The 11,005-nt window shown below is 38.5% G+C and overlaps 1 long non-coding RNA gene across 1 annotated transcript in view; it reads left to right on the plus strand.

The window, feature by feature from the left end:
• Window positions 1-10,638: 10,638 nt before the first annotated feature.
• LOC107836531 (uncharacterized) overlaps window positions 10,639-11,005 on the plus strand; it is a 3,727-nt gene continuing 3,360 nt past the window's right edge. Inside the window, exon 1 of the long non-coding RNA XR_001662448.1 lies at window positions 10,639-10,735. This is a non-coding gene — a long non-coding RNA (uncharacterized LOC107836531). The remainder of the gene's footprint in view (window positions 10,736-11,005) is intronic.

Here is an 11,005-nt window from a genome sequence, read left to right on the forward strand (position 1 = left end):
GTTTCCAGTCTACGGAGCCCTACAGGGGACATGGGAATTTTTTTTCTTTTGGGTTCTCTCGCAATACTTTTGCGTTTGCAGTATTCAGTTATGCCGCTTATGAGTACGTTATTGCGAGAAAACGCAAAACCTTTTGCGAGGGAACGCAAAAGTTTTGCGAGGGAATGCAAGAGAAAACTAATTTCCCATGTCCCCTGGAGGGCTCCGTACCAGTCGAACCATAAAGACAATATTTAAATTAATCTAATTACATAAATGACCAAAAACAGAAACAGGGGTTTACAAGAAATGTGAAAAGAATACAAGTCATAAAACAACTCATAGCAACCATACATAAAACAAGGTAGCAGATGTTTATTTTATTTCAAATGTATTTAAATAGGACATTAAACAACATTACATTTAAAAGAAAGAAGACACTGTCCTTCCTACAGGGCCTCTAGCCAAAGGCTAATGCAGGCCTGTTCCTTGGTTAGTCTTTTAGAAGTCAACATTGAAAATGAAATGAAACACATAAAACTAACAGTGGAATAATACTTGTAGTATTACATAAAAAATATATTTTTTAAACAGTAAAATGTAACAAATGATATAAATAGCATACCCAACCTCAAAGACAATATAACTTTTTCTTAAATCAATTGATTCTCTACATATTTTTAGCTGCAGACAGTACCCCAAAACTTATACAATCACAGATATAGAAAGACAATAATTCCAACAATAAAATACTAAAAATAACTGTTTGTAACACATGTTCCTCCGTAAGAAAAATAAGATCTTAAACCTTCATTTTTGTCTCAGCAATAGTTTCAGAATCACCACTTCAATATTGAGCAACATTAATTTGATACTATGGTGAGACCAGTGGTTCAGTTTTTTTCACATTATTTATTTATTGTTTTTTTAACTCATGATTAATATTTAAAGAAATATAAGCATAGATAAAAAAAAATAGAATTATATAATTATTACGTAGATCTTGACCTACATATGTGAAGCCTGGGGGAAGAGGTCTAGGGCTCCACATTACATAAACACACTGACTGAAAGTGTTAATATACTGTACAACGTGAAGACTTTGTACTGTATTCCTCACACTGTCCACTAGATGTCAGGATTGATTACATGGTGTGATATCTTCCCAATCTGATTTTTTCCTGTACCCTGAAAATCAGCCCAGCAACAAACTTTCTCCCCTCTACTCTCAGGGTTTCTACCACACTTTCTCTGTCCTGTTTTATTCTCATCACTTTGATTTAAACATACCTGCAATACAGAAGCTCTGCATCTGTTTGAGAGACTATATTCTAATATTCTACCCAGTAAGTAGCTCTGTGGCTGATGCTCTCTTTATTTCTTCAGCTTTATTTCCCTAGCAACACCACATTAAAGGAGTCAGACTCTCCCATCCCGTCCATTCGTCTGCCACACCGAATGTTTCGTTCTTCTTAAATGTTACTCCATCATGATTTGGCTCACTTATTTTGTGTGGTAATCAGATCATCCTGATGCTATAATAGTCCCTCTTGGTTAAAAACATAATTGCCCTATACAACAACTGATTCAGTTATCACATGTGAACTTTTATTCAAGGGATATTTCAAGATTTTGTGGTTCCATTAAAACCTGCAGAATATATAACTCTGTTGTTCTGTTAATTTAATATAAATCCAAATTAGTTGGACCTAGAGGAAGATGACCAGTCCAAGAAAGAAGCTAGGACCAGAGAACACATGTCAAAAACTTTTATTTTCAAAAACGATTCACTAGTTTATAAAAAAGCAAGGTCATAAACTGCTGCCACTTTTAAATTCATTAATGTCTGAAGAAGCCAATGTTTAAAGAATCCATCATCTGTAATCATTATAAATTGAAATCTTTTCTATTAGGTACTTCATATAACAGGAATATTTTACATGTTCTGGTTTCAATGTGACCCCATCCCTAAAATATCATATTAACAGAATAAATCAAAATTAAAACACTAAACAGAAAAAGAAATATTGGCTTTACCTCAAAATCTTCCTGGAAGTTGGACCCACAATCAATCTTCCAGCAAAATCGCCAGGAATAAGGAATATTTTTAGTGCCATATTGCCTTTTATTCCTGCTTTTCCATGGAAATAATCATCTGCTTTTCTGCAAATACCCACCAAATTCATATGTGACCATATTGAACGTTTCAAAGAAAAAGCCTGTGTGTGACCTGCTTCCATGTTTCTGAGATGGAGTTAATGAAGTATGGCTGAAGGACATTTCAGTTTCAACCTCTTCTCAGACCGGCCTATAGTTTCAGTCATAAATCCAGAAACGAATCTGGATTTATGGTAAATGAAGATGCCAAGACAGTTAGCCACTACAGAGGAGATAGTAACTGCTTATAACCTCACTTCAAAACCTCTGAGCTATTTCTTTAAAAGGTTTATTTTAAGTGCACAGGATGTACTTTGGCTCAGTATTAATATTCAGGTACTGTAAGTCACTCTGATTTAAACCACACAAAGGATAGCTAACAAAAATTATGAGTAAAATAATACCCTCACGAATCTTACAATGTTTAATCACTGATATTACCACACTGCCTTACCATTTTTGGTTTTACTGCTCACTATAAATGAATTATTCCTGCATAGAACAAGAAGTCACATTGTGTGTGAATGCATAACTGTTCCGATACTGCAAGCAGTGGGTCCTGATGAAGCGCTGGCACGCCAGGGGTTGGAGAATGTTTCGTGTCTGCAGTGGAGAGATTTGAAAAGGAGGGGGATAAAATAGGGGGGTGCCGGAAGTGGTGGGCGTGTGTCTCCCTCTGTGTGTGTGTGTGTGTGTGTGTGTGTGTGTGTATGAGAGAGAGAGAGAGTGTGTGTGTGTGTGAGTGGAGGGTAGGAATTGTCAGCGCTGCACCACAGTGCAGGTGGAGCAATGCAGGATGACAAGAGCCACAGAAGGACAGAGAAGAGGAGGCAGGGAGCCGGTGGGGGGAGAGAGGTGAGAAGACATGATGCGGGAGGAGAAAGATGAGGAGTAGTAGGAGGAGGGGAGACCATGAATACAGATGAGAAAAGCGGGGGAAGAAGAAGCAGAAGAAGAAGAAGAAGAAGAAGAAGAAGAAGAAGAAGAAGAAGAAGAAGGAGGAGGAGGAGGAGGAGGGAGTTTGTGCAGGTGAATCTCAGACATTTTGGAGGGTGGGGGGATCTCCAGTCCAATCATGTCTCCATTTCTCCTGTCCCCCCATCTCACTTCACTCTTTTCTGTCCCTCTCTCTCCTTGTCTCCCCCCATGTGGGACACCAGCAGGTGGGAGGAGATGACTTTTCAGAGATGATTGGAGCAGAGGAGGAAGGAGAAGGACAGATGGGGGGAATACAGCCAGTGGGAGTAAAGGCTGGAGCTGAATGAAAATGCTGCTACTGAGTTACAATTAAAAGTGTAAAAAAATGGCAGAGAGGTGAGAGGACTGCTATTGATTCAGCGTCTCATGTTTTGTGAAAGACAGAACAGGAAGAAAAACCAAAGAGGAAGATAGGCAGAGGCCAGAGGCTGGTGTGATGCATAAACTCTGGCACAAGATGGAGTATATCCATGTCAAGTGGGTTTTAATGTATAATTCACAGAAAGAGATGGAGAGGGAGCAACAGTGGAGGAATGAATCTAGAGACAATATGACATGGACCACATGGAGTGATGAGTCAATAGTGCGGCGGAACAGAAAACGGAGAATTTTAAACAAAGATCCGAGGCAGAATGTAACAGAGACTGGAGAAGTTTAAGTTTCAGAGGCTGAATCGAATGATTTCTTTTATCCAAAGTTTCAATAAAGGGATCACTCTGATTTCACCACACATTCTTAGTCTTTCTATTCCTAAACCTAACACTGTTTTAAATAAATGACATACATGAAACCAACTGTATAGGTCAAGTTTTTTTGTAGGTTTGCTGTAAATTTCTGCTAGTTATTCAAAACAGGTTTTTTGTAGTGTCCTGTGTTATGGTGCTGCTATTGGGAAACAGTAACTTAAAAGCACAAAAACATAGAGCAGAATATAAAAAAAGTACTTCTTTATATTTTCACAGCCAAAAACTTTGCAGTATTTTATTGAGATGAGAAACATGTGATGTGTACTTGTATCCTCTTTTGCTGTTCTTATAGCTGAAACTTCTTGATTGAATGAAATAATTTTACATTTAAATCTGCCAGGGGATTGCATAGTTTTGGTTTGGATAGTTTTGGGCTTTTCTGAGCAGCACCCATTGTTCTCCACTCAGTTTGAAATGGGTTTTCTTCTGTTGCCCAGTAAATGACCTCACTTTTCTTCCCATGCCAGCTGAAGACAGTCTTTCCCAAACCACTATGCTGCCACCACCATGTTTAGAGGAGAAACATTAGAAATGTGGTTTAATTTCACCAGAGCTCCATCTGCCAAATGACTTGTGAAAAACTGAACAAGAAACATCTTTTAGTTTTTCCTTCAACAATGGCTTCCTGAAGAATATAAATGATTCTACAAGGCACAATATTTAAAATCAGGACCAAAACTATTTGTACCACATCCTTCAGCCAATGAACAAATAAAATAACATTTAAGCAAAAATAAATAAAAAGAAAACAAAACGGAACAGTCTGGATTATGCAGTTTTATAAATTGATCTATGCCTCATAGAAATCTGAACTTCCTGCTGAAAACAAGTAAACAGACACACTAAATCTGAGCGACAGCCCCAAACACACATGTACATTCACAAACCGTCTCCCACACTTTTACACACAGAGCTGGCATCGCATGTTAATTACATTCACCATATGTCTTGGCATAATGTTGTGAAGTTTCGACTGAGTCACCATTGGAGTTACAGCAGATACAAATACGGATGTAACAGAAGTGTTGGTACAGGATTTTATAGACTGATCACTTCAAGTCTCTCTATGTGTTTTCAGATCATGGGATTGATCCTGTCATGTGACTCCAGGGAGGAAAAAATTGGTTTTAATTATCCCATCTTTACCAAATTAGAATGAACAAATTAACTTAATAGACAGGATTTTATGTCTAAAATATGTTTTTATTTTCTTAAAAATACATACCCTAAGATGACTGCTTTAATACATGGCATCACTGGAAAAACAAACAATATAATCCACGAAATTAGGAAGAGAACAAAGAATTTGAAACTTTTAGAATCAATACCCAAAAAATCAGGATTGTTCATTATTACGTAGCCAAAGAGATTTTCGTCAAATTAAACAAATTCTTTGTAGTATTTGAAGAAAGACATTGTGTTTTTATTTTAAAGAAGAAACCATTAAAATATTCTGTTTCAAACACTAAACAATTTCATAATAAATTATAGAAAGGCCAAATGATGCAGAAATGGGGAAGGAATGGGGTTTTTTATTTTATTGGACTTCAATATATTTATGTGTGTGTGAAGCAGATGAAAAAAAGATCCATGATTTAAAAAATGTATAATGAACTGGTGTCCTGTTCAGAGTGTGCCTGCCTCTTGCCAAATGGCTGCTGGAAACAGACACACTGAAAAGTGTGGGTCCGGATGTATTCAGCTCCCTTTACTCTATAAAACTTCTATTTTTACTTCCGATTATTTTAATTTTACAACTTTGCATCCCAATTAAAATGTGTCCTCACACAGCTCTTCCTCTGCCTTCGTCACACTAAAACTCTGAAAGTTTGTAAGTCTGGTTTTGTAATAAGTATATCTGCTCAGGTGAATGTGTGTAAGTGGGTGGAAGTGGAGATGCCGCTGTGTGTGAAAATGTAGGCAAGAAGAGCACAGACGCAGCAGAGTAAAAGATGTGAGGGCGAGAGGGGTTTCACTAAGAAACACCCACTCCTTCCAAACCTCCTCTCTCTCTCTCACTCTCCCTCTCTCTTTCTCTCTCTCTCTCTCTCTCTCTCACACACACACACACACACGCACACGCACACACTCAGACATAGTCTTTCTAGTTTCTCAAGGACTTTGCATTGACTTCTATTCATTTCTCATTAATTGCTATAATCTAACCCTGGCCGTTTCTCTAAGTCTAACTAGTACTAGTACACGTCTCACCTTAAACCTAACCTGAACTCAATTCACACCTTAGTCCTAAACCTAACCCCAAAAACAGCACTTCTTCTCATGGGGCCCTGGCTTTCTGCCCCACACGGAGCAAATGGTCCTCACAATGTAGTATCTGTTGGAAACACACACACACACACACACACACACACTCTTTCTGCTCTTCTCCAGCTCTCCTTTGACACATTCCTCATTACGGGCATGTTTGGCAGCACAAACTCTTCCTTCTCCTCTTCTTCTCCTTTCCTCTCCTCTCCCCGTCCCTCCGCCCGTTTCTCAGTCTTTTTCATTTGCTCATTCTCTCCTGGCTTGCTCATTGCGTTCGAGCCAGCTCGGCAATCAAAGGGAGAGAAAACACGAATGAGAACGGCGAAGGAGGGGTGGGGTGGGGGGTTACAGAGAAGATGCTCGCTGGGATTTCAGTATGAGTCAGAATGGGAGAAGGGGAGGTGGGAAGGTAAGGTAGGCGGCTGTGAGGAGAGAGAAGAGCGTATGGGAGGGATTTTTTTTTTCTCCTCACTTATTTGACTGCATTTTCTGTTTGGAATACAGATGAGGACACAGAGACAGAGCCAATGGCTGGGCATGACAAACACTTAGGAGATCTGAACAGAAAATCACATGCATCCCAGCTTATGAATCAGGCCTCACGACAGAACGAAAGTTAAAAGCTGGACCGCCTGTGGACTGATTGCTCGGTCTCAGAAAATGAACTGATGGATCAACAATGAGAAACTAGAGATATCATTCAAAACAAGATTCTGAATCATCACGCTGAAATAAAAACTCGGATGAGATGGCGCTGTGGGTCAAAAATAGGAAAGGTGTTCCAATCATTCACCTACTGACTACTATCTATCGTCTGCATATGAATAAATTGTGTTATTGTCTTCAGACATCACTAAATTCATAATGTAAATTCAGCTTCTACAATTTTGATGCAAGATCTTTATCACTTCTGCAATTCATGGTGAAGCAAGTTAAAATGAACAAGAAAATAATAAGGGACTAATGCAGACGGACAAGACATTTGTATATTTAACTAATGGATAAAAAAAAATTCAAGCACCAATTACTTTTCTTCTAATAATTAGTGTTTATTGTGTGTTGTGGTGGAGTTGGATCCAAGTAAGCAGGAGAGATGGAGTGTCGTGTCAAAGGGGAAAATTTAATTGAAGAAACTTCAAAAGATGAGGAGCATCTTCAAGAGACAGCAGAAAGCATTTGATGAGAAGAACAAACAGCAAAACAACCTGGCAAACAGGTAAAGCAGGTAAAGCACAGGACAACAGGTAAGCAGCCAGTGGTGGTCAATGGACAAATTTGACAGAAAGATAATAAAACTGAGAGACTCATAGGTGCTTGGCAGGTGATTATGAAGACAAGGACCAGGTGAGACCAGTCAGCAGAGACGCATGCAGCCGTAACGGGACATAAATTGACACAAAAATGAAGAAACTGGAAACGGAACAAGACACACAAAGCTTTAAGTTTTTTTTTTTTTTTTTTTTTTTTGCCTTGAAGGTTCATTAGAATGAGTCAAGCACACACTAAGTGAACTAATTTGACCTGAATTGAAATGTATTACACTTATTACATGTTCTGTAAAATCTTCTTTTTGTGATTGTTAACACTTTTACTCTATTTGTGAAACCTACAGAGAGGAGAGATGGTTCTGATATTGAGTATAACAGAAACACACAAGAATGACTCAAACAGAAAATCAGGTAAAATGATCTTCATCTTGTAGCTCATGAGCAGGAAAACTCCTTCAGGCAGGAAACTCTACATTCATTTCAAAGCATTAGACTACATTGAACATTAAATATTAATCACTGACATAGGAAGCTGTGAATTATTTGCCTTTAGAAACACAAATGTCTCTAACTGGATGAAGGTTAGAGCTCCACCAAAGATTCAAAGATAAGTAGTCTTTGAATCTTTGGTGATTTTCATATAGAGGTGAAAGATGCAAAACTAACTGTGTGGACAATAGATTGAATATTCATCAAAGTCACAGTGCTGGTATTCCACATTTACGTTTTTCAGCTAACAGCTACCTAATTACCTTAATTGAATGTGATGGTCTCCTTCTGAAATCAGTCATTAGAATTATGTTTTATAGACAGCACTTCTCAGGACTCATGAATGTATTTTTTTCCCTGCCAGCTGACACATTTCTGTGCTACAGTAAGGAGGAATAAAGTGTAGAGAATTAAAAATGATTAACATTTGATATCTAAATTAAACTGTCAGGAATGTGTGAAACTTAATTAGCAACAGGTAATATAATTATGTAATATTACATCAAAGTGTAATATTAAAGTCATTTATTTGCGATTTCTAAATACAAAGTCAGCGTTTATTTTGGAGTTGATGTGATACAGCATTAGAAGATAGGGCATAATTGGAAAACAAAATATGATTTTCAAAACTATTTTTAAGAAAAAAAAATCTGAAAAGTTTTGTTTTGTATTTAGCCTCTCTGAGTGTATGCTTTGTTGAACCATCATTTGCTACAATTACACCTGCAAGGTTTAATACTTTCTACTGACTTTGCACAACATGAAGAAAAATTGGACAAATATAATTTTTCGAATCTTTTCAGTCAGATTCAGGTCTAGACTTTGGCTGTGACTTTCTTAAAGATAACGTCCCTACCATCATGTGTCACTATGACGACAGTGTATTCAGGGTGATGTGCAGTAATAACTTTTTTTTCTTGAGTAGATTTTTTTTATTTTGCTTCAAAGCATAAATTAGTTTACAAATCAAAATACCTTCTTTGGGTTGTGCTTATCTCCTACAGTCTTTGTTGTAAACTTTTAATGAATATTTTAGTATAAACAATGGGTTTCCTGTTGACTTTCATTCTTAAACACATAATTGCACAGCTGTACTGCCAACATAATCCTCCACCTGAGCCGTGGCTCTCTGCTGCTCCTCCAGCGTCATGAGCCTGTTGGATGCTTTCTGAGTGAAGCTCTCGCTGACAAACCTGTCCATATAGGCTCCATTTATAAAGGACATGGGCTACAACATAAAATCCCAGTAAAATACATTGACATATGCGACAAAATGTGTTTAAGTTCAAGCAGCATGAATCCTTTTATATAATTTTAAAGTTATGAAAGGTTTTCTTAGTGTGTGCACAACTTGCACATTTCCAGGCCTGTCCTTGGTTGCGCCTGATGAGCAATTAAAGATTTACCAAAACTTTATAAGGCAGCTCTTACTGAATACAAAGTTTCCTCTACACAAGTTGATTATTTAAAATTGTATAATTTTATCCTGAACTGAAGCATCTTACAACTAAAAGATCACTTCAGAACCTCTTAATTTAAAATTCCTAACCAATTTAAGCTAATGAATCTTTTATTTTAAATCTGAAGGTAAAGGAGGCGTGCGGTGGCGGCGGCGGAGGAGGAGGTGAGTGGCGCCGGACGGGGACCGGTTATAACCTACACCTGCTCCAGGTCGGAGGCGTGTGTGGCTCTGAACTTTTCTCTCAACTACTTGCGTGACGTGATTCCTTTTTTCTCTTTCTTTCTCTCTCTCAACTCCACGAAACATTTCTTTTATGTCCTCCTGAGATTTGTATCCAAAGTGCGTGTAAATTATAGGAGCCTCTAGATCCGCCTGCCTACGTAAGTCTGACACACTTCTTTTACGCACGAGGATATCCCCAAAAATCTCCCCCAAATATGTGACTTGAATACAAACTTGTTCTGGGGCGCAGTTACGCACGACTCTTTTCAAACCTCTTCTTTTGGTTCCGTACTAAGATGCGATCAGTCTTTGATCTATTCTGTAACGCTTTAGCTTTAAAATCACAATACGGTGCAAAAAAGAGGGAAAAACGTGCGCTGCATTCAAGATTTCTGCCGTTTTAATGCAGGCAGCTGCAGTGATGCATCACCTCGTCTGAACATCACGATCCACAAATCGCTCAAACTGCTGGCCACGTTTTAACCCGACTACAGGTGTCAGCTGCCATCTTTCACACTCATCGTCTCGCAAATGAGAATTGAGAAGAGGGATGATCGTTTTCCCCCCAAATCTGATGTTTTTACCCCGAAACGCAAAATTGCAAATGTATATTTTACAAGCTTTTGCAAAACCTACAGCTGCAACTGCGTCTAGGAGCTTATTCTGATCAGCTGATTGGGTTTGATGTCATCCCTGCCTTCAGACAGGGATGGATTTCAAACTCCTTCCTTAAAACACAACAACAACAAAAACTTTATTGTGTAAAATTTCACCCTCCAGAACGCAACAAAACATACTATTTTAAATATCCTTTTTTTAAGTCCTGCACAGTGATTCGAGCTATACTTTTCCTCCGCTTTATAAATAGCTGCACTCCGTTTCTGTGACGTGGGATACGCACGTACATGTGTAGGTGAATCTTTGAATGAGCCTCCCCCCTCCTCTTCCACCTCCCTCCGCCACTCCTCCCTCCTACGCCCCCACCCCCCTCCTCTACTAGATACTACGGGATCTCTATAAAAAGCCTACGGTTTGATGGGAGAGCCCGGTCTGTATTGGGAGAGCGACTTTGGAGAAGACGGACGGCAGTTTCGCGGGGATGAAGAGACCAGAGAGGGAGAGATGTTTCTATGCAAAGCGCGGCCAGTCAGGAAACTTTAACTGAGGTAAGTTGAAATCCTATTTACTCCGGAGGAAAATGTACGTAAAACTTAGATAAATTAATACATCTAATGAGGCGTTTAAGGATCTTCTTTTTAAAAGTAAAAGATGCTTTAAACTGGTTTTCTCGTGGAGAGCCGCTGGTTGGAAGTTGCTGCAGTGTGAGTCATTTTCTCTCCCACACCTGAAATAGATTATCTCTGATAGAAACTAGGGGCAAAATCGCGATGAAGTGTATATGCTCTCTCTTTTATTTCTTTAAACCACCCAACTTT

Source organism: Poecilia formosa, unplaced genomic scaffold, assembly GCF_000485575.1.
Source record: "Poecilia formosa unplaced genomic scaffold, Poecilia_formosa-5.1.2 Scaffold3, whole genome shotgun sequence".
NCBI classification, from domain to species: domain Eukaryota; kingdom Metazoa; phylum Chordata; class Actinopteri; order Cyprinodontiformes; family Poeciliidae; genus Poecilia; species Poecilia formosa.